Source organism: Lathyrus oleraceus, chromosome 4 (assembly GCF_024323335.1).
Source record: "Lathyrus oleraceus cultivar Zhongwan6 chromosome 4, CAAS_Psat_ZW6_1.0, whole genome shotgun sequence".
Taxonomy (NCBI): domain Eukaryota; kingdom Viridiplantae; phylum Streptophyta; class Magnoliopsida; order Fabales; family Fabaceae; genus Lathyrus; species Lathyrus oleraceus.
Window position 1 is genome coordinate 377,543,922 of NC_066582.1, and position 25,359 is coordinate 377,569,280.

The 25,359-nt window shown below is 40.4% G+C and overlaps 1 non-coding gene across 1 annotated transcript; it reads left to right on the forward strand.

The window, feature by feature from the left end:
• Nucleotides 1–14,148: 14,148 nt before the first annotated feature.
• On the forward strand, nucleotides 14,149–14,255 carry LOC127078079 (small nucleolar RNA R71). The gene has a single exon (XR_007787824.1). It is a non-coding gene; the product is annotated as a small nucleolar RNA R71 (small nucleolar RNA).
• Nucleotides 14,256–25,359: the final 11,104 nt, after the last annotated feature.

A 25,359-nucleotide genomic window follows, 5' to 3' on the forward strand; every position in this document is an offset into this window, starting at 1 on the left:
CGGGAAATAAATAAAGTAAAGCGAGTGCGGGAAATAAATAAAGTAAAGCGAGTGCGGGAAAATAAATAAAGTAAAGACAAGTAATAAAAACCTGCTCCAATCGGAGGGTTGAATAAATTGCAATGCGGAAATGAAAATGGCGGCAGGATTAACTTCCTTCCAAAGTGCTCCAAACTCGATTACAAACTCTATCACAGACTTGATTACACAATTGTGATAACACTCCAATGCGAAGCGATTACCACTTTATAAAACTGAATATATACCTAAGTGAAACAAAGTTGCTCTGAGTATGCCTCTGCTCTAAGTTTGGATGATTGTAAAAGTGAATTCGAGTTTCTATTTATAAGCAAGTAAAAAGATGGAAATGACTTGGATGCCCTTCAACTTGAAAATGGAGTGAAACTGTTTTCCTCTTGTGGCGCCCGCCACAAGGCCAAAGTGAGGCGCCTTAGTGGATGTAGTGGAGAACGTGGGAGTTGAGGGAAGTTGAGCTTGGACACGTCATGGCTTGGTCTATGGCGCCCGCCATTGGGTAGGCCATAAGCACAAAATGCTGAATTTTAGGATTTTTGGCTCTTTTTCACTCCTTTTCTCGATCGCGGCTCCGATTAAAGTAAAAATCTGAAAACAAAGGAAAACATACCAATAACACAACAAAATGATAATAAAACGACTAGAATGCATGTGAAATCGGAGTCGAAAATACGGTAAATTTTAGTGTTATCAGCCTATCCCACACTTAAACCTTTGCTTGTCCTCAAGCAAAACATTGAAAAGCTCATAAAAGAAAATTTGTGTAAACGAGTGCTTCAGGTAAAAAATTCTAAGTTCAAGTCGGGATGCAGTGATAGGTACTAGCTGAGTGAACTAAGGGTATCATGATGACACTAATCCGCAAATACGGACATAAACTTCATTCCTATATTAACCGACCCATATTACCCCACAATACCTAGGCTTGCCTCTTCATCTCTTTTTGTGTCCTTTTCATTCAGGCACAATCACATTAAGCCCGTTATCCGTACATGCTTCATAGTAGAGTGGCCTGTTAGTGATTATGATCAGAGCTTGGGGTTTCTGGCACATAAACATGTGTAAACCCTTTTATTGGACCCAACTGTAGTTGTGGGGGATTGGATCGTAATCCGCCCTACCGAGTTCAGTGCCAGATACCTCTAAACCAACTAGCAGTGGGTAAGTTTTTCTATTTCTTTTTCTTTTTGTAGCAATTTTTTTACAATTCTTTGGTTTAAATGACTTTGTGAGTGTCACCAATATCGGAGTTGCCTTTTTTTGCTTTCTTTTATTTTTTTGTTTTTCTGGATCATTCACTTATTTGCATCGGTCCTCTACGTAGAGGATGAGTAGGCCGGAGCTGACTGCTGAGATAAACTACTAAGGACTTATACGGAAATGATGATTGAGGCCATGGTATATGGGGTTTCGGGAATGATTCCTATACTTACGAAGCTTATGGTGCTAAAACAGATACTAATGTTTCGCAAAGTTCTCCCAAGTCACCGCCTCCTTACTCAAAACATGTCCTTAAAACCTGAAAACTTTCGAGATAACACTATTTTCTTTTGTAAAAAAATTTATTGGTGGGGCTAAAGTTATGGGGAGGTAGGATTGTACTAAAGATCTACTATATTTGGTGACTCGTCAGACTCATGCATTATACTAAAAAGCAAAATAGACAACTAAAAGGAAATAACAATAAATAAACTATCTAAAGACAATAAAGAAAAAGCGATAAAGGAAAAACGAGAAAAGCAAAATAAAGAAAAGACAATAGAGTCTCCTCCCACACTTAAATCGAACATTGTCCCCAATGTTTCAAAATAAGATAAGGGAAGAGTTACCTGGCAACCTAATGCTGACCACTAGTGCCCTCGCCATCCTGAGGTGGACGACGGGATCGGGTACGACGACGGTCTCTCTGATCCATCCTCGCCATCAGGGCATCCTGAGCGGTCCTCACGTCTCGAAGGTGACCTAAAATGGTACCCTGGATGTTTTCTACGAGAGCAATGTGTTGCTGGTGGTAGTGTTGTTGACGGGCCTGTGTATCTGTGATCGTTTGCAGTGACTGTAGAACAGTGTCGTAGGACCTGTCTGTCCTCCGCTGCGATTCTTGCATGAAGCGCATGTTATCCGTCAATTGTTGCTGGATGGTAGAGAGGAGGTCGTCATGCCTTTTCTCTCTAGCCATGTGGTCACGCCACATCTCCTCTGTAATATAGAAGCCAGGAGTGGTACCTGTAGAAGAAGAAGATGGTGCGGTGTGTGGTGGTGAAGGATGATAGGGGGACACATGGGGTATGTGAGATCTCTCTCTCCGATCATATTCATCATCAGTGTCATGTCCCGCCTCATCAGGAATACTAGGAGAAAGAGGACCCAAAACAGGTGGGGCATCTAAAGCGTAGGTCCAATTCCTTTCATCTCGTACATCTGTACGTCTAGTGCACGGTAAAACTACAGACGGGATGGCTATGCCATGAACCATAAGCATATAGCCTCCTTCTCTCCTCGAGCGGCACAATTTCACGTCTCTCAGAAATTTTAGGTTAATTGTGCAAGGAGGTAAGGGTTCTAGGGTAGCCATCTCATCGTTCAGGCTAAGCGCCCGAGCAATAGATGTAATCAATCCACCAAAAGAAATCGGTCCCGCTTTATTCACAGTTAAAATCATATGAGCAAGCATGAACGGGACCGAATTAATACGTCAATTTGTGAGGCTTCCTTGTAAAAATAGAAGCTATCTAGCATTAACCTTATTTGGATTCTCCCGACCAAAATGCTGAATTTTAGGATTTTTGGCTCTTTTTCACTCCTTTTCTCGATCGCGGCTCCGATTAAAGTAAAAATCTGAAAACAAAGGAAAACATACCAATAACACAACAAAATGATAATAAAACGACTAGAATGCATGTGAAATCGGAGTCGAAAATACGGTAAATTTTAGTGTTATCAGCCTATCCCACACTTAAACCTTTGCTTGTCCTCAAGCAAAACATTGAAAAGCTCATAAAAGAAAATTTGTGTAAACGAGTGCTTCAGGTAAAAAATTCTAAGTTCAAGTCGGGATGCAGTGATAGGTACTAGCTGAGTGAACTAAGGGTATCATGATGACACTAATCCGCAAATACGGACATAAACTTCATTCCTATATTAACCGACCCATATTACCCCACAATACCTAGGCTTGCCTCTTCATCTCTTTTTGTGTCCTTTTCATTCAGGCACAATCACATTAAGCCCGTTATCCGTACATGCTTCATAGTAGAGTGGCCTGTTAGTGATTATGATCAGAGCTTGGGGTTTCTGGCACATAAACATGTGTAAACCCTTTTATTGGACCCAACTGTAGTTGTGGGGGATTGGATCGTAATCCGCCCTACCGAGTTCAGTGCCAGATACCTCTAAACCAACTAGCAGTGGGTAAGTTTTTCTATTTCTTTTTCTTTTTGTAGCAATTTTTTTACAATTCTTTGGTTTAAATGACTTTGTGAGTGTCACCAATATCGGAGTTGCCTTTTTTTGCTTTCTTTTATTTTTTTGTTTTTCTGGATCATTCACTTATTTGCATCGGTCCTCTACGTAGAGGATGAGTAGGCCGGAGCTGACTGCTGAGATAAACTACTAAGGACTTATACGGAAATGATGATTGAGGCCATGGTATATGGGGTTTCGGGAATGATTCCTATACTTACGAAGCTTATGGTGCTAAAACAGATACTAATGTTTCGCAAAGTTCTCCCAAGTCACCGCCTCCTTACTCAAAACATGTCCTTAAAACCTGAAAACTTTCGAGATAACACTATTTTCTTTTGTAAAAAAATTTATTGGTGGGGCTAAAGTTATGGGGAGGTAGGATTGTACTAAAGATCTACTATATTTGGTGACTCGTCAGACTCATGCATTATACTAAAAAGCAAAATAGACAACTAAAAGGAAATAACAATAAATAAACTATCTAAAGACAATAAAGAAAAAGCGATAAAGGAAAAACGAGAAAAGCAAAATAAAGAAAAGACAATAGAGTCTCCTCCCACACTTAAATCGAACATTGTCCCCAATGTTTCAAAATAAGATAAGGGAAGAGTTACCTGGCAACCTAATGCTGACCACTAGTGCCCTCGCCATCCTGAGGTGGACGACGGGATCGGGTACGACGACGGTCTCTCTGATCCATCCTCGCCATCAGGGCATCCTGAGCGGTCCTCACGTCTCGAAGGTGACCTAAAATGGTACCCTGGATGTTTTCTACGAGAGCAATGTGTTGCTGGTGGTAGTGTTGTTGACGGGCCTGTGTATCTGTGATCGTTTGCAGTGACTGTAGAACAGTGTCGTAGGACCTGTCTGTCCTCCGCTGCGATTCTTGCATGAAGCGCATGTTATCCGTCAATTGTTGCTGGATGGTAGAGAGGAGGTCGTCATGCCTTTTCTCTCTAGCCATGTGGTCACGCCACATCTCCTCTGTAATATAGAAGCCAGGAGTGGTACCTGTAGAAGAAGAAGATGGTGCGGTGTGTGGTGGTGAAGGATGATAGGGGGACACATGGGGTATGTGAGATCTCTCTCTCCGATCATATTCATCATCAGTGTCATGTCCCGCCTCATCAGGAATACTAGGAGAAAGAGGACCCAAAACAGGTGGGGCATCTAAAGCGTAGGTCCAATTCCTTTCATCTCGTACATCTGTACGTCTAGTGCACGGTAAAACTACAGACGGGATGGCTATGCCATGAACCATAAGCATATAGCCTCCTTCTCTCCTCGAGCGGCACAATTTCACGTCTCTCAGAAATTTTAGGTTAATTGTGCAAGGAGGTAAGGGTTCTAGGGTAGCCATCTCATCGTTCAGGCTAAGCGCCCGAGCAATAGATGTAATCAATCCACCAAAAGAAATCGGTCCCGCTTTATTCACAGTTAAAATCATATGAGCAAGCATGAACGGGACCGAATTAATACGTCAATTTGTGAGGCTTCCTTGTAAAAATAGAAGCTATCTAGCATTAACCTTATTTGGATTCTCCCGACCAAAAATAGTGCATGCCAACAGATATCTAGAAACTCTGATGGTCGGGTTATGGATAGTTGAGGCAAGAACTCCTTCAAAAGAGTTTATGGAAGTGTTTGATAAACGCTCCCAGAAGGAAAATACCTCAACAGACCATTCGGAATCCAAAGGGGCCTCACAAATAGCACCTTCCCCATGAGGGATCCCTAACAAGCTGGCTAGTTCGTCGGTACTGAATTGGTATTCAATAGCAAACATTCTAAATTTGACAGTACCAACTGTGCTAGCAGTGTTAGGGTTGACAATATAAATTAAGGAACTCAAAAATTCAATTGCCAACCGCTCATAGGTAGGTTCTTTATTGGAAAAGAAATTATGCAAACCTAAATTATCTAATAAATGAAATATGCTATGATAGATACCTAAAGTGTATAGACAGTCTTCGTCAACATACCTTGTCGGGAGGATTTCCCGATTTTGCAACCGTTTAATAATTTTTCTTTGCCGATCCCCCGGTTTCCCTCCTCGAAGAATGAATCCGTTAAACTCCATTTGAAAGCTCTTGAAAAGTGATGAAGAAGATGAAGTGGTTTGTGAAAAAGGTTGGATTTTTACAAAATCCGACGGATGACATCGAAAATGGAAAGTGGAATAATGATTTGTGTGGTGTGGTGGTTAGAAAAGTATGAGCTTTTTGTGGGTTTAAGGATGTTTTTCCAAGGTGAAAAAATGGGTTTGGGAGGTTGTGAGTTGCAAAAATGGTGAAGAAAGGGGTTCTGCCCCGACCATTTACAGACGCTGTGGCGGGCGCCACAGGTCCTATGGCGGGCGCCACAAGGCAAAATCTGGCTGGGCCAGATTTTGGTCCTTTGGTTTGGGCTTCTCTTGTCTTTTGGCTTTGAGGGGTCTGGATAGCATTTGTCTTGTGATTCTCCTAGTATCTTTGACTTGCATAATTTTATAAAAGTAAAAGCAAAACTAAAAAGTGAAACTGAAACAAAAACAAAAACAGAAATTAAATATAAATAAATAAATAACTGAAAAATTAAAATGCAAATAAAATAAATATAAATAAAAATAGAAATACTAATGTATAGATGTAGTTTATATAATATTCCAAATGAAATAATATAAGATGAGTTATGTAAATACGAGAAATATAAAAATGAGATAAAATAAGATTAAATGGTGAGATCATGTAGTAGGGATGTCATCTTCCTGAGAGGAACCACGGAGCATGGCTACTTCTTGCTTGAGTTCTGCGATCTCTTGATATAGACAGTCGGCTTCAGTAGCATGGGTGAGATCAGACACTCCCATCTGTAAAGTAAGGTCAGCCACCTCCTGTCTAAGCGATGCGATCTCTCTACGACACTCAGCAATCTGAGTGCGGATGTCGGTGTCTGCAATGAAAGATTATTAGAGAAAACAGTGATTCTGGGAGATGGTGGTGTAGGTGTGTATTCAGCAATGGGTGGTGATCTCGGCTCCTCAACGGTCTCTCCCTGGCCCTCTAGAGCATAACTCTAATTCGCTGGATCATGCACACTGGTCATCATAGGGTCAGGCAGTGTGAAGTAATGGATAGCCTCACTGTCGACTAGCAATCGGAACTGACATGGGTGGAAAGAGGCTCTCCTCATCAATCCTCTGGTCAAATAGAAGTCGATGTCCATGGTCGTGTACCCACAGTAGGTCCGAAGATGTAACAGCTTGCGAGACATACCTAAAGCGACAACAATCTGCGTGATGATTCCGCCAACATGGATGACTCCTTCGGTAGATCTGGAGATACCGCTGAGACTGTATAATAAAAAGTTCTCACATGCTACTGGGCGAGACTGGGATGCACAAAATAATAGGAAGATTTCCTCTTCACTCAGTAGTGTCTCTGCATCCGGCTTTCCCAGGAAGGAATGTGCTAATATCATCTGAAAGTATATGAAGGCGGGGTTATGTATGACATGAGACAGCTGCATAGATGGATCCTGGCTTCCGCCACCTGATATATCACTCCAAAACTTCTCAACCTCCTTACCCAGGAAATATCCCATAGGTGTCTCCAGGATAGCATCAGGAGTAGTCTGGAAACCCAATAAGTCGCTGAACTCTTTCTGGTTGAAGGAGTACTCAACTCCGAAAACCCTGAAAGCAACATACCCATCTGGTCCAGAATATGGGTCATATTCGAATGAGCTCAGGAACTCCAAAGTCAGGTTCCTATATGTGTTACTCAAGTCATCAGCAAACTCGTCTCAGTGAAGCTGGTGGCTAAGGAATCGGATACTCGGCTCGATACCCAGTGCCTCCATACAGTGCTGATCAGGATAACGTGTGGGTGCCATAGGGCGCTGATACAAAGTGATGTAGCGCTCCCTCTGAGCATTATCTCTATAGGCCACATGCATGTCATCAAAATCATGCATCCTGTAAAGGTTAAGAAAGTGATCCTGAAACTACAAACCATTCAAATCTTAGTCTTAATGCAAAATATGATAAAGTAAAATAAAATAAAAATAAAATTAAATAAATGCGAAAAAGTAAAATGAAAGAAAAACCATGGGTTGCCTCCCACGCAACGCTTGTTTAACGTCAATAGCTTGACGATTAGAATTTATACACCTGTAGTAGTAGGAATCGGCGGATCAATCAGGGTGTGGCTCGAGTAGTATGCTGGAATGTCTCCTCCTTCGTAGAGCTTCAGTCTTTGTCCATTTACAATGAATGGACTACAGGTATCGTTCTTGATTTCTACGGCTCCAGATCTCAGAATCTTGGATACTTCGAAAGGACCAGTCCATCTTGAACGTAGCTTTCCAGGGAAGAGTCGTAACCTAGTGTTGAAAAGGAGAACATAATCGCCTATATTGAAGTTTTTCTTTACTATTCTTTTGCCGTGATAGGCTTTTGTCCTCTCTTTATATATTTTTGCATTCTCGTAGGCAGATTGCCTAAGTTCTTCTAATTTATGAATGTCTAGGGTACGCTTTTCTCCAGCGGCTAGGTAATCTAAATTCAAAGTTTTAATGGCCCAATAGGCCTTATGCTCTAATTTGAATGGTAAGTGACATGATTTTCCATAAACTAGTTGATAAGGAGTAGTTCCTATAGGGGTTTTGAAAGCGGTTCTATAGGCCATTAACGCTTCTTGAAGCTTCTGAGACCAGTCTCTCCTAGAAATAGAAACAATTTTCTCTAGGATTTGTTTTATCTCCCTATTAGATACTTCTACTTGGCCATTAGTTTGTGGATGGTATGGTGTTGCTACTTTATGCCTAACTCCATATTTTCTTAAAAGTTTGTCAAATATTCTCGATATAAAGTGTGATCCTCCATCGCTTATGACTAAACGTGGTGTTCCAAATCTAGGGAATATATAGTTTTTAAATAGTTTGATTACTACCCTAGTGTCGTTTGTGGGTGCAGATATAGCTTCAATCCACTTAGACACATAGTCTACAGCTACTAAGATATACCTGTTTCCTAAGGATGGTGGAAAAGGTCCCATGAAATCTATACCCCATACGTCAAAGAGTTCTACTTCCTGAATGTTTCTTAAGGGCATTTCATCTCGTCTTGAAATGTTTCCAGTGCGTTGGCATCTATCACATTTGACAATGCAAGCATAGGCATCACGCCATATGGTAGGCCAGAATAGGCCAGCTTGAAGAATCTTGGCGTATGTCTTAGAGGTGCTCGCATGTCCACCATAAGGTGCAGAATGACAATGCTCGATAATTCTATTTACCTCTTCTTCTGGAACGCAACGGCGAAAAATGCCATCTTTACCCCGTTTGAAAAGGAGCGGTTCGTCCCAATAGAAGTTTCTCACATCGTGGAAGAATTTCTCCTTGCGGTGGTAGTCAAGGTCAGGGGGTACTATATCAGCAGCTAGGTAATTAACGAAATCTGCATACCAGGGTACGTTACTTATTGCTAAGGAATTTTGGGAATTCTCATAATGATCTAGGTTATTATCTTCAATGGTTTCTACTCTAGGTATCAGTCTATCATATGCAAAATCATCATTTATGGGTATTAGTTCTGGTTTTAGATGTTCTAGCCTAGAAAGGTGATCAACTACATTTTTCAGTGCCTTTTTTGTCTCTTATGTCTAAATCAAACTCTTGTAGTAATAGAATCCATCAGAGTAACCTGGGCTTGACATCTTTTTTACTTAATAGGTAACGAATGGCAGCATGATCGGTGTAAACAATAATTTTTGCTCCTACTAGATAAGATCTAAATTTGTCTATAGCGAAAACTACAGCGAGTAATTCTTTTTCAGTTGTTGCATAATTAAGTTGGGCAACATCTAGGGTTCTACTGGCATAATAAATGGCATGTAATTCTTTATCTTTCCTTTGTCCTAGAATGACTCCAACTGCATAATCACTAGCATCGCACATTATCTCAAAAGGTTCTGACCAATCAGGTGGTTTCATAATGGGTGCAGATACTAACGCTTGTTTTAAAAGATTAAATGCGTCATTACATTTTTCATCGAAAATGAATTCAGCATCTTTCATTAAAAGTCCAGTTAAAGGTTTAGTTATTTTGGAGAAGTCCTTAATAAAACGCCGGTAGAGTCCAACGTGTCCAAGAAAGCTTCGGACTTCTCTGATGGTTTTGGGGGGTTTTAGGTTTTCTATAACTTCTATTTTAGCTTTATCTACCTCTATACCTTTTTCGGAAACTATATGTCCTAAAACTATTCCTTCGGTTACCATGAAATGACATTTTTCCCAGTTTAGCACGAGGTTCACCTCCACGCATCTCTCCAGGATTTTCTCAAGGTTATCAAGACAATTGTGGAAATCAAATCCGCAAACCGAGAAATCATCCATAAACACTTCCATGATACCATCTAGGTAATCTGCGAAGATTGACATCATGCAGCGTTGGAAAGTAGCTGGGGCATTACAGAGGCCGAACGACATTCGTCTGTAGGCAAAAGTTCCATAAGGGCATGTAAAGGTAGTTTTTTCTTGATCTTCGGGGTGGATAGGTATTTGGAAGAATCCAGAGTATCCATCCCGATAGCAGAAGTAAGAGTGTCTGGCTAAACGCTCCAACATCTGGTCAATAAATGGTAAAGGGAAATGATCCTTCCTAGTTGCTTTATTTAATTTTCTATAATCTATACACATCCGTCATCCTCCTTCTAAACGTTTTGCTACATGTTCGCCTTTATCGTTTTGCACGACTGTGATGCCTCCCTTTTTAGGTACTACATGCACAGGGCTCACCCACTTACTATCTGAGATCTGGTAGATGATACCTGCCTCAAGTAACTTAAGAACTTCCTTTTTAACAACATCACTCATTATAGGGTTTATTCTTCTCTGATGTTCCCTAGAGAGTTTTGAATCTTCTTCGAGTGAAATCCGATGCATGCATACGGATGGGCTTATACCTTTCAGATCAGAGATATTATATCCTAAGGCTGAGGGATATCTTCGTAAAACGTCTAAAAGTTGGTTCGTTTCCTCTTGGCTCAAGGTAGCACTAACTATAACTGGACGGTTCATCTTTTCATCGAGGAACTCGTATCTCAGGTTCTTAGGTAGTTCCTTAAGTTCTAAGGTTGGTTTCTTAGGGCATGGCATAGGATCTGGGGTAAGGGATAAACATTCGTAAAGGTTATCATCGATGTAGGGTTTCTTAAAGTCATCATCTTCCCTTATGAGAGTTGATGGTAACTTAATTGTTTTTATAATTTCTTTTTGTTCTAATTCTCTAACACATTCATCAATGATATCTAAGGCATAACACGAGTCTCCCATCACAGGTGCCATAAGAAATTTCGAAAGTATAAATTCAATTTTCTCGTCACCTACCTCAAACGTCAACTTTCCTTTCTTGACATCTATTATGGCTCCTGCAGTCGATAAGAATGCTCTACCTAGAAGGATTGGTATATCATTGTCCTCTTTGATGTCCATGACAACAAAATTAGTAGGGATAAATAACTGACCTATCTGATCACACTGAAATTTACGTATTTTCGACTCCGATTTCACATGCATTCTAGTTGTTTTATTGTCATTTTGTTGTGTTATTACTGTGTTTTCCTTTGTTTTCAGGTTTTTACTTTAATCGGAGCCCCGATCGAGAAAATGAGTGAAAAAGGGCTAAAAACCCTAAAATTCAGCATTTTGTGCTTATGGCCTACCCAGTGGCGGGCGCCACAGACCAAGCCATGACGTGTCAAATTCAACTTCCCTCAACTCCCACGTTTCCCCACTACATCCACTAAGGCGCCTCACTTTGGCCTTGTGGCGGGGGCCATGGCCTTGTGGCGGGCGCCACAAGAGGAAAAACGGTTCCCTCCTATTTTCAAGTTGAAGGGCATCCAAGTCATTTCTATCTTTTTACTTGCTTATAAATAGAAACGCGAATTCACTTTTACAATCATCCAAACTTAGAACAGAGGCAAACTCAGAAGCAAATTTGTTTCACTTAGGCATATATTCAGTATTTTATAGTGGTAATCGCTTCGCATTGGAGTGTTACCACAATTGTGTAATCAAGTCTGTGATAGAGTCTGTAATCGAGTTTGGAGCACTTTGGAAGGAAGTTAATCATGCCGCCATTTTCTTTTCTGCATTGCAATTTACTCAGCCCTCCGATTGGAGCAGGTTTTTATTTCTTGTCTTTACTTTATTTATTTCCCGCACTCGCTTTTACTTTATTTATTTCCCGCACTCGCTTTTACTTTATTTATTTCCTCGCACTAGCTTTTATTTTATTTATTTCCCGCACTCGCTTTTACTTTATTTATTTCCTCGCACTCGCTTTTACTTTATTTATTTTCTCGCACTCACTTTAAATTATTTACTTTCCGCACTCGCACTACTTTTATTTACTTTCCGCACTCGCACTACTTTTATTTAAATTAATGCACTTTTATTTTACCATGTCTAACTAAATCTAAAAGGTTAGAATGTAAGGATCGTAATTGAACCGATAATCCGTACAATTTTCTGTCGAAACACTTAAGGGCTATTTTAACCTTCAACTTAAGTTTTCCCGCACTTCAATTCCGTTGGGTAAGATCGAAAGCCGTCCAACGTCTTTATAAACTTAATTGTTTTTAACTATTTCAAAAACAGCGAAAGCGCTTTGTTTAGTTCATTAGGAGTTTTTAACATTAAGAAGAAAAGAGATTTTAAAACTATTTTCGGACACGTTTATAAGTTTAGAGTCTGGTTCGTAAGAACCTCTTTTGGTTAAGAAATCCAGGTTATAATACTTTTCAACTTAGTCAAGATACTATATTTCTTAAAAATAGGTTTACTACTCTAACGCAATGCGCGCCTTTTTATAAGTGACAATAAGAGGGTTTGATTAGGGAGTACAACTCGGTTCTGAATACGCGAAAGCGACAGTTCCTGTTAAATTAGTTCTTTTCAAAGTAGGAAACATTGCCCATAAGTAGTTCTATTAGCAAGTACTTGGATTATCAATTGATTACGTGAATTACATTCGACCCTGTCTTTATTAATTAAATCTATTAAAATACTTTACTTTTCATTGCACACTACGAAAAACACCTATTTTGACTGCCTTTGATAAACATCATAACAACAGATAACGATAGCTTGACACTTGGTCTCTGTGGATTCGACAATCTTTTATATTACTCTGCCGCGTTCGTATACTTGCGAAAAGCACGCATCACTATCGTAACAGGAACATCTTCTAAAATGCCTATCGGATATTTAACAGATCTATCGGCTAACTAAAGTGACATCTTAGTGGGCTGTAATTCTCCTAAGTTTAACCTCTCACAAACCGCTAAAGGCATTAGGCTTACACTAGCTACTAAGTCTAGAAAAGCCTTTTCGATGACATGATTACCCAAAAGTCCAGGAATGGAGAAATTTCAAGGATCTTTATCTTTCTTTGCTAATTTATCCTCGGAAATAGCATTACATTCCAAAGGCTTCGGATCGTCAAGTCTACGTTTGTTGGTAAGGATGTCTTTGAGGAACTTTGCATAAGAAGGTATTTGGGTGATGGCTTATGTGAAAGGGATTTCTACATGAAGTTTTTCTATAACTTTAATAAATTTTTGATACTGTTTATTGATCTGGGTTTGTTTGAGTCTTTGCGGATATGGTATAGGTGGTTTATATGGCGGGGGTGGTACGTAAGTTTTATCTTTAGGTTCTTCTCCTTTCTCTCGACCTTCCTGGTTTTCAGATTCCTCTGGTTCCTTTACTTCGTCCGGGGGTTTGGTACATTCCTTGGAAGTTTCGGGTTCACTCAATCTAGGTGGCTCATCATAAGCGTTCCCACTTCGTAGGGTAATGGCATTGGCTTGTCCTCTCGGATTTTGTTGAGGTTGTCCCGGGAATTGTCCTCCAGGTGTAGTCTGAGGGGCTTGGTTTAAAGCTACCTGAGACATTTGGGTTTCAAGCATCTTGGTATGAGTAACTATTTGGTCAACCTTGGTTCCTAACTGAGTAATCAATTCGTTAACATGAATGTTTTGGTTCATGAACTCCTTGTTTTGTTGGGTTTGAGTGGTGATAAAATTTTCCATAATTTTCTCAAGGCTCGGCTTTGGTGGTACAGGTTGCATAGGTTGATTTGATCTAGGGGCTTGATAACTAGGTCTCGGAGGTGTATTATTTTGAATAGGGTTATTGTTTTTATAGGAGAAGTTCGGGTGATTCCTCCATCCAGGGTTATAGGTATTCGAGTATGGGTTCCCTTGGGTGTAGTTCACTTGCTCAGAGTGGGTTTCGTTTAATAGACTGCATTATGCAGATTGGTGTCCTTTGGTTCCACATATCCCACAATCCGACGAAACTGCGACTAAAGTATTCGGGTTTATGCACATATGCTTGACTTTGAGGGCTAATGCGTCCATTTTAGCTTGCATCATGTCTATAGAGCTTAGTTCATGCACTCCTCCTTGGGCTTCCTTCTTCTCAACTGTCGCTCGTTCGACTCCCCATGATTGATGGTTTTGAGCCATATCTTCGATGAGGGAACTAGCTTCAGGATAAGGTTTGTTCATCAGAGTACCGCCTGCGGCAGCGTCGATGGTCATCTTTGTGTTGTAATGAAGTTCATTATAGAAGGTTTGGATGATTAACCAGTTTTCTAAGCCATGATGTGGGCATGCTCGTAACAACTCTTTATATCTCTCCCAAGCTTCGAACAGCGATTCTCCTTGGTTTTGGGTAAATCTAGTTATATGGTTTCGAAGAACGGCGGTTTTATTCGGGGGAAAATATCTAGCAAGAAAAACTCTTCTAAGGTTATCCCAAGTCGTAATGGAATTGGGTGGAAGGTAATCTAACCATGATAGGGCTTTATCTCTGAGGGAAAAAGGAAATAATCTTAAACGTGTTGCCTCAGGAGAAGCTCCATTGGTTTTAAAAGTGTCTGCTAATTGAAGAAACATTTTTAAATGTTGGTTTGGGTTCTTAGTAGCGAGACCCGCAAATTGTCTTTGTTGCACTAGTTGTAACAGAGATGGTTTAAGTTCAAAATTATTAGCTGGGATGGTTGGGTTTACTATACTAGAACTAGGTTCTTCATTAGATGGTTGAGCGAAATCCTTAAGAGGTCTTTGGTTTTGATCTTCGGCCATAGCTCTCTTAATTCTATGAAAGAATAAACATGCGCGAGCGTAACATTCAGGTTCCGCCAGAGGGTTTACTAAGCTTAAACTTCCGGTGCTACGAGTTCTTCGCATTGACCGGCGGGAAATAGCCTAAGTCTAAATGATATAACAACAGGAAAATTAAATTTAACGAAATTGGTCCCCGACAACGGCGCCAAAAACTTGATGCGTGCTTTTCGCAAGTAGACGAACGCGTCAGAGTAATATAAAAGATTGTCGAATCCACAGAGACCAAGTGTCAATCTATCGTTATCTATTGTTATGGTGTTTATCAAAGGCAATCGAAATAGGTGTTTTTGGAGTGTGCAATGAAAAGTAAAGTGTTGAAATAAAGATATAATTGATAAAGACAGGGTCGAATGTAATTCACGTAATCAATTGATAATCCAAGTACTTGCTAATAGAACTACTTATGGGCAATGTTTCCTACTTTGAAAAGAACTAATTTAATAGGAACTGTCGCTTTCGCGTATTCATAACCGAGTTGTACTCCCTAATCAAACCCTCTTATTGTCACTTATAAAAAGGCGCGCATTGCGTTAGAGTAGTAAACCTATTTTTAAGAAATATAGTATCTTGACTAAGTTGAAAAGTATTATAACCTGAATTTCTTAACCAAAAGAGGTTCTCACGAACCAGACTCTAAACTTATAAACGCGTCCGAAAATAGTTTTAAAATCTCTTTTCTTCCTAATGTTAAAATCTCCTAATGAACTAAACAAAGCGCTTTCGCTGTTTTTGAAATAGTTAAAAACAATTAAGCTTAAAAAGACGTTGGACGGCTTTCGATCTTACCCAACGGAATTGAAGTGCGGGAAAACTTAAGTTGAAAGTTAAAATAGCCCTTAAGTGTTTCTACGAACAATTGTACGGATTACTGGTTCAATTACGATCCTTACATTCTAGCCTTATAAATTTAGCTAGACATGGTAAAGTAAAAGTGCATTAAAATAAATAAAAGTAGTGCGAGTGCCATAAATAAATAAAAGTAAAGCGAGTGCGAGGAAATAAATAAAAGTAAAGCGAGTGTGGAAAATAAATAAAGTAAAGCGAGTGCGAGGAAATAAATAATTTAAAGCGAGTGCGAGAAATAAATAAAGTAAAGCGAGTGCGGGAAATAAATAAAGTAAAGCGAGTGCGGGAAATAAATAAAGTAAAGTGAGTGCGGGAAAATAAATAAAGTAAAGCGAGTGCGGGAAATAAATAAAGTAAAGTGAGTGCGGAAAATAAATAAAATAAAGACAAGTAATAAAAACCTGCTCCAATCGGAGGGTTGAATAAATTGCAATGCGGAAATGAAAATGGCGGCATGATTAACTTCCTTCCAAAGTGCTCCAAACTCGATTACAGACTCTATCACAGACTTGATTACACAATTGTGGTAACACTCCAATGCGAAGCGATTACCACTTTATAAGACTGAATATATGCCTAAGTGAAACAAAGTTGCTCTGAGTTTGCCTCTGCTCTAAGTTTGGATGATTGTAAAAGTGAATTTGAGTTTCTATTTATAAGCAAGTAAAAAGATGGAAATGACTTGGATTCCCTTCAACTTGAAAATGGAGGGAAACTGTTTTCCTCTTGTGGCGCCCGCCACAAGGCCATGGCGCCCGCCACAAGGCCAAAGTGAGGCGCCTTAGTGGATGTAGTGGAGAACGTGGGAGTTGAGGGAAGTTGAGCTTGGACACGTCATGGCTTGGTCTGTGGCGCCCGCCATTGGGTAGGCCATAAGCACAAAATGCTGAATTTTAGGGTTTTTGGCTCTTTTTCACTCCTTTTCTCGATCGGGGCTCTGATTAAAGTAAAAACCTAAAAACAAAGGAAAACATACCAATAACACAACAAAATGATAATAAAACGACTAGAATGCATGTGAAATCGGAGTCGAAAATACGGTAAATTTTAGTGTTATCAGCCTATCTCCCGGTTTCCCTCCTCGAAGAATGAATCCATTAAACTCCATTGTGTAGCTCTTGTAATATGACGAAGAAGATGAAGTGGGTTGTGAAAAGGTTGGATTTTTATGAAATCCGACTGATGAAAATGAAAATGGAAATCGGGAAAATGATTTGTATGGTGTGAGGGTGAGAAAGGTGTGAGCTTTTTGTGGGTTCAAGGACGTTTTTGCAAGGTGGAAAAATGGGTTTTGAAGGTTGTAAGGTGTGAAAATGGTAAAGAGAGGGAGTCTGCCCCGAGCTTATACAGACGCTGTGGCGGGCGCCACAGCATCTATGGCGGGCGCCACAAGGCAAAATTCGGCTGGGCCAGATTTTGATCCTTTGGCTTGGACTTCTTGTTGTCTTTTGGCTTGAGGGGTCCGGATAGCGTTTGTGTTGTAATTCTCAACAATAGGTGGTGATCTCGGCTCCTCGATAGTCTCTCCCTGGCCCTTCAGAGCATAACTCCAATTCGTTGGATCATGCACACTAGTCATCATAGGATCAGATAGTGTGAAATAATGAATAGCCTCGCTGTCGACTAGCAATCGGAACTGACATGGGTGGAAGGAAGCTCTTCTCATCAACCCTCGGGTCAAACAGAAGTCGATATCCATGGTAGTGTACCCTAAGTAGGTCCGGAGATGTAACAACTTGCGAGATAGACCTAGAGCGATAGCAATCTGTGTAATGATACCTCCTACATGGATGACTCCTTCGGTCGATCTGGAGACACCGTTGAGACCACATAACAGAAAGTTCCCACATGCTACTGGGCGAGACTGGGATGCACAAAATAGTAGGAAGATCTCCTCTTCGCTCAGTAATGTCTCAGCATCCGGTCTTCCTATGAAGGAATGTGCCATTATCATCTGGAAGTATCTAAAAGCAGGGTTATGTATAGCCTGAGACAGCTGCGTTGAAGGATCCTGGCTCCCCCCACCTGATATATCACTCTAGAACTTTTCCACCTCCTTACCCAGAAAGTATCCCATAGGTGTCTCGGGGATAGCATCAGGAGTGGTCTGGAAACCCAATAGGTCACCGAACTCTTTCTAGATGAAAGAGTACTCAACTCCAAAGAGCCTGAAAGCAGCATACCCATCCGGTCCAGAGTATGGGTCATAGTCAAATGAACTGAGGAACTCCAATGTCAAGTTCCTTTAGGTGTTACTCAGGTCGTCAGCGAACTCGTCCCAATGAAGCTGGTGGCTCAGAAATCGGATACTCGGCTCAATGCCCAGTGCCTCCATGCAGTGTTGATCAGGATAACGTGTGGGCGCCATAGGGCGCTGATACAGAGCGATGTAGCGCTCTCTCTGAGCATCATCTCTATAGGCTACGTGCATATCGTCGAAATCCTGCATCCTGTAAAAGTTAGGAAAGAGATCCTGAAAATACAAACCATTCAAATATTTAGTCTCAGTGAAAATAAAAATAAAATTAAATTAAATTAAATAAATGCGAAAAAGTAAAATGAAAAACCATGGGTTGCCTCCCACGCAGCGCTTATTTAACGTCATTAGCTTGACGATCAAAATTTATACACCTGTAGTAGTAGGAATCGGTGGATCAATCAGAGTGTGGCTTGAGTAGTATGCTGGAATGTCTCCTCCTTCGTAGAGCTTCAGTCTTTGTCCATTTACGATGAATGGACTACAGGTTTCGTTCTTGATTTCTACGGCTCCGGATCTCAGAATCCTGGATACTTCGAAAGGGCCAGTCCATCTTGAACGTAGCTTTCCAGGGAAGAGTCGTAACCTAGTGTTGAAAAGGAGAACAAAATAGCTATATTGAAAAGGAGACATCACGTCACATGGTAGGCCAGAATATGCCAGCTTGAAGGATCTTGGCGTATGTCTTAGAGGTGCTCGCAAGTCCACCATAGGGTGCATAATGAAAATGCTCGATTATACTATTTACCTCTTTTTCCGGAACGCAACGGCGAAAAATGCCATCTTTACCCCTTTTGAAAAGGAGCGGTTCGTCCCAATAGAAGTTTCTCACATCATGGAAGAATTTCTTCTTGCGGTGGTAGTCAAGATCAGGGGGTACAATATCAACAGCCAGGTAATTAACGAAGTTTGCATACCATGGTACGTTACTTATTGCTAAGGAATTTTGGGAGTGCTCATCAGGGCCTAGGTTATCATCTTCAATGGTTTCTAGTCTAGCTATCAGTCTATCATAGACGAAATCATCATTTATGGGTACTAAGTCTGGTTTTAGATGTTCTAGCCTAGAAAGGTGATCGGCTACTACATTTTCAGTGCCTTTTTTATCTCTTATATCTAAATCGAACTCTTGTAGTAATAAATCCATCGGAGTAACCTAGGCTTGGCATCTTTTTTACTTAATAGGTAACGAATGCCAGCATGATCAGTGTAAACTATAATTTTTGCTCCTATTAGATAAGATCTAAATTTGTCTATAGCGAAAACTACTGCGAGTAATTCTTTTTCAGTTGTTGCGTAGTTAAGTTGGGCAGCGTCTAGGGTTCTACTGGCATAATAAATTGCATGTAATTTTTTATCTTTCCTTTGTCCTAGAACGGCTCCAACCTCATAATCACTAGCATCGCACATTATCTCAAAAGGTTCTGACCAATCAGGTGGTTTCATAATGGGTGCTGTAAGACCCCAATTTTGTCCCTAAGATCCCTCATGGCATCATATCATATCATATCATTGCCTTAAGGATCATGGTGCACCTTGCTTCCTTTCCTATGGGTAGGTTATCTTTTAAGATTGTTTCTTGATCACCAAGCATGTTTTGCATTTGTATATCATTGCTTTTCATTTGTTCTCTAACCAAAAGTACAAAAATATGTCATCTAACCTTTGTCTTGCAGATGAAGCAACCACAGGTCAAAACAATCAAAGGCATTCATTGAGCAATAGATGGTGGCCATTCTTGAGAATTTGGGCACCATGATCATTATCAAGAGTTCATATGAGCTATGACATCATTTTGAATCAAAATCTCAAGTGATAGAGGCTTGAATTTCATCTGAGCCTAGCCAGGTCAACTGAAGGCCTAGAAAAGTCAACACAAGTCAACTGTGTAACACCCCAATTAAACTAAGCTAATTATTTAATTTAAATTAATATTTTATTTATTAATTTAATTGAATAATTGGAAGTTTGGATTATTATTATTTTATTATTATTTTGGAATAATAATTATTGGAATAATATATAAGTTGGAATTTAGAAAAAATCCCATTTTTTGGTAAAAAGGTTAATTTCACGTGAAAAGGGAAAAGAGGCAGAAAGGGCAAAAAGCAAAAGAACGAAGGTTGAAGGAAGGGAAAGCTTGGAGCTCAGAGACTGCCGGATTTACTCAGGTAAGGGGGGTTTATCATCGGTTAAAGGGTATTATATGATAATATGTACTGGGTAGTAATAACCATTGGTTGTATCTCTGATTTGATTGATGCATGATGAATTTGTGAAATATTGGATGAATGAAATTGGATGATAATTGAAAAGAATTCGTAGGAATTAGAAGAGATAATGTTAGGATTGGTGAAGATGAATAGGATATGATTCGTGTAGATGATATGGACGATTATTTTGTGTAATTTGGACTGTGGAAGGTTGGATCGGATAGGTTTCGTAACAGAGAAAGCCATAGCAGATCTGAGAGTTCTGGTTTCTGGTCATACGCGTATGGCACTAGGCAATACGCGTATGAGCTGTCTGGTACGCGTATGGAGGGGCCTTACGCGTATGGGAGAAAAAGATGATATTTTGAACGTAAATTGGTCTCTGTTGGTACGCGTAAGGGGAGATTGTTACGCGTAGCATACGCGTATGGGATAGGTGATACGCGTATGAGTTGGGCGAGGAAATGCGCAATACGCGTATGAGAGTGGGCATTACGCGTATGGGTTTGGCCAGGTTTGGGCAATACGCGTATGGCAGAGGCAATACGCGTATGGGCAGAATTGTGATTTTTCTGTGCTACTGTTGTGCAGTTTTTGGTTGTTTAGGCTGAGTGATGCGACTTAGCTGAGGCATGATGTGATAGGGATCATTTCCCGTTGTTTTGAGTAGTATAGGTATTAGTAGAGTGAGCTAATACTGTGTTTGATTATGTGGCATGATATGATATGCTTTTGTGATAAAATGTGTTAATGATGTGTGTTGATATGCATGATGCTGTGATTGTATCAGTTGTGTATGCATTTGTGAATAGACTATCCTATGGCTTAGAGTGTGAGCATGTGTCTATTCTTGATTACTGTTGATGTTGCATTGCTAGGTGATTAGCATGCATATTGCGGCCTTCGGGTGGTAGCTAATTCCCATGGTGAGGAATTAGTGAGTAAATCAGCTTGATTTTTGTTGTTAATGTTTGCATGCTAGGTGATTAGCGTGCATGTCATGGCCCATTTGGGGTGGTAGCTAATTCCCATGGTGAGGAATTAGTGAGTGAGTCACTATGTCTCAAATGAGTGGGACTAGTGAGCTTGGTAGCCGTGCCTGGATTTGGACGGTGAGGTTGAACTATATGTTCACAAATAGTCGGTACCGCATGCATAGAGTCTCATTGCATAATAAATGTATGGCATATAATATGAATGGATGTATTCCAGTATTATATGTGTGTTGTGTGTTGTGTTGTTGATGTTGAGTATGGTTGAGATTATATATATGCTATATGTTATTGTTGAATATGATGTTTGAACGGATACTGCCGTTGCTGAGTGTGTAGTCTGGTTAGGGTGAATTAATGTGTTAATTACTTAGCATTACATGTTGTTCTATAATGCTTGTTATATTGATTGAGGAACTCACCCTTACACCTATTTTTCAGGTAACGAGAAATGAGTTGAGTAGAAGCTAATGCTTGGAGTCTAGAGTAGTTCTTATGGGTCATGCTCTGATAGATGTAACATCGGGAGGGGATGTCTTAATTGATTTGATATTGGTTGTTGATGATTTACATGTATTGTGTTACATGTTTTACATTGAGTTGAATTTTATTCCGCTGCGAATTATGCAAAGAACCTTATTTTGATTAAATAAATGAGCATGACAGGATATTTTAATGATTTTGGTGAAATGATTGTGTGACACCCTTCGGGGCATAATTACTCTGATGAATATATTGTTATTTTAATTATAATAATTTGGGGTATTTAGAAGGGTGTTACATTAGTGGTATCAGAGCATAGTCGGTCGTGTAGAGTCGTAATTATTCTGTTTCCCCTGTACGGGATAGGTGTTGTGTAACCCTATCAGTACTTATTTGTTTAGCTTGTTTGGGTTTTCAGAATAGAGATGGCTGGAAGAGGTAGAGATGATGCTGCGATTGCTGAGGCTCTGGGTATGCTAGCTGGAGTACTTGGAGGAAATCCGAATGTTGTGGGAATGGGAGCTGCTCGTCAACTGAGTGAGTTCCAGAAGAACAATCCTCCAATGTTCAAAGGGGCATACGATCCAGATGGTGCTCAGAAGTGGTTGAAGGAGATTGAGAGAATCTTCCGAGTGACTGAGTGTGCTGATAACCAGAAGGTCAGGTTCGGTACACATATGCTGTCAGAGGAAGCTGATGATTGGTGGGTTGCTACCCGCACTGAGTTGGAAACTGCTGGAGATGCTGAGATTTCTTGGGCTGTGTTCAGAGAGAGATTTCTGAGGAAGTATTTCCCCGAGGATGTCAGAGGAAAGAAGGAGATAGAGTTCTTGGAATTGAAGCAGGGTAACAGGTCCGTTACGGAGTATGCTGCTAAGTTCACAGAGCTGTCGAAGTATTATACTCCCTATGCTGAGGCTGCTGGGGAATTTTCCAAATGTGTGAAGTTCGAGAACGGGTTGCGTCCCGAGATCAAGCAGGCGATTGGGTATCAAAGGATTAGAGTGTTTTCTGACTTGGTTGACTGTTGCAGGATTTTCGAACAGGATTCCAAGGCTAGAGCAGAGAGCTATCAGCAAAGGGTTGATAGGAAAGGCAAGAATCAGATTGATCGTGGAAAACCGTATGCAGCTGGCAAAGGTTTCCAGAGGCAGAGTGGGATGAAGAGGCCTAGTGGAGGAGATTCTAGTGCTCCTGCTAAGTGTTACAGATGTGGTCAGGCTGGACATCGTATCCATGAGTGTACCAGTAACGAGAAGAAGTGTTTCAAATGTGGAAAAGGTGGTCATTTGGCTGCAGATTGCCGGTTGAAGACTGTGACTTGTTTCAACTGTGGAGAGTTGGGTCATATCAGTCCACAATGTCCTAAGCTGAAGAAAGAGAATCAGTCAGGAGGCAAGGTTTTTGCCTTATCGGGTTCTGAGACTTCTGCAGATGATCGCTTGATCAGAGGTACGTGTTATATAAATGGTTTTCCTCTTGTAGCTATTATTGACACCGGTGCTACTCATTCCTTTATATCTTTGGATTGTGCTGTGAAACTTAAATTAGAGATATCTGAGATGCATGGGAGTATGGTGATTGATACTCCTGCGAAGGGTTCAGTGACTACTACTTCAGTTTGTTTGAATTGTCCTTTGAGTATTTTTGGTAGAGACTTTGGGATAGACCTTGTGTGTCTTCCACTAGTGCAGATTGACGTTATCTTGGGTATGAACTGGTTGGTGTTTAACCGGGTTTCCATCAATTGTTTTGATAAGACTGTGATATTTCCTGAGGTTGAGGAAGGAAAGGATTTGTTTCTATCAGCGAGGCAGGTGAATGAGGAAGTAGCAGATGGGGCAGAGTTGTTTATGCTGTTAGCGACTTTGGAGGCTAAAGATAAACTGGTGATTTGTGATCTGGCTGTGGTGTGTGATTTCCCTGATGTGTTTCCGGGAGAAGTGAATGAATTGCCGCCAGAGCGTGAAGTTGAGTTCTCGATTGATTTGGTACCTGGTACCAGACCGATATCGATGGCTCCGTACCGTATGTCTGCTGTTGAGTTAACTGAATTGAAGAGTCAGTTGGAAGATCTGTTGGATAAGAAGTTTATTCGTCCGAGTGTGTCACCGTGGGGTGCACCAGTGTTATTGGTTAAGAAGAAAGAAGGTACTATGAGGTTGTGTGTGGACTACAGGCAACTGAACAAAGTGACGATCAAGAATCGGTATCCTTTACCGAGGATTGATGATCTGATGGACCAGTTGGTTGGTGCGAGTGTGTTCAGCAAGATAGATTTGAGATCTGGGTATCATCAGATACGTGTGAAAACTGAGGATATTCAGAAGACCGCTTTCAGAACAAGGTATGGACATTATGAGTATTCTGTAATGCTTTTTGGTGTGACTAATGCGCCTGGAGTATTCATGGAGTATATGAATAGGATTTTCCATCCGTACCTAGACAAGTTTGTAGTAGTGTTTATTGATGACATTTTGGTGTACTCGAAATCTGAAGAAGAGCATGCTGAGCATTTGAGAGTGGTTTTAGAAGTCCTCCGAGAAAAGAAGTTATTTGCTAAACTGTCTAAGTGTGAATTTTGGTTAGAAGAAGTTAGTTTTCTTGGGCATGTGATTTCAAGAGGTGGTGTTGCCGTTGATCCTTCTAAGATAGAAGCGGTATCTAGGTGGGAAGCTCCGAAGTCAGTTTCTGAGATAAGGAGTTTTCTTGGACTTGCAGGTTATTATAGGAAGTTCATTGAGGGATTTTCCAAGTTGGCGTTACCGTTGACAATGTTGACTAGAAAGGGGCAAGCGTTTGTTTGGGATTCAATATGTGAAGAAGGTTTCCAAGAGTTAAAGAGAAGGTTGACTACTGCTCCTATCCTGATATTACCGAGTTCGTCGGAATTATTTGAGGTTTATTGTGATGCTTCATTGTTGGGTCTAGGTGGTGTGTTGATGCAGAATAAGCAGGTTATAGCTTATGCTTCGAGACAACTAAGGGTTCATGAGAGGAACTATCCGACACATGATTTAGAGTTGGCAGCTGTGGTATTTGTTCTGAAGTTGTGGAGGCATTATTTGTATGGATCAAGATTTGAAGTTTTCAGTGACCATAAAAGTTTGAAGTATTTGTTTGATCAGAAAGAGCTGAATATGAGACAGAGGAGATGGTTAGAGTTTCTGAAGGATTATGATTTTGGTTTGAATTATCATCCGGGTAAAGCAAATGTAGTGGCTGATGCGTTGAGTCGGAAATCCTTACATATGTCTATGTTAATGGTTAAAGAGTTGGATTTAATTGAGCAGTTTAGAGATTTGAGTTTGGTGTGTGAGAGTACCCACAATAGTGTTAAATTGGGAATGTTGAAGTTGACGAGTAATATTCTGGATGAGATCAGAGAGGGTCAGAAATCCGATATGCTTTTGGTTGATAAGTTGACTTTAGTGAATCAAGGTCAAGGTGGTGAATTCAGAGTTGATGAGAACGGTGTTTTGAAAGTTGGTAGTCGGGTGTGTATTCCGGATGTTACTGAGCTTAAGAAGAGTATTCTTGAAGAGGGACATCGTAGTGGCCTGAGTATTCATCCTGGAGCTACGAAGATGTACCATGATTTGAAGAAGTTATTTTGGTGGCCGGGAATGAAGAGAGAAATTGCGAGTTTTGTTTATTCCTGTTTGACTTGTCAGAAGTCAAAGATTGAGCATCAGAAGCCGTCTGGGCTAATGCAACCGTTGGCTATTCCAGAGTGGAAGTGGGATAGTATCAGTATGGATTTTGTTTCTGGTTTGCCGAGGACAAGTAAGAATTTTGAGGCTATCTGGGTGATTGTTGATAGATTGACGAAGTCGGCTCATTTCATTCCGATCAGAATGGATTATCCGTTAGAGAGATTAGCTGAG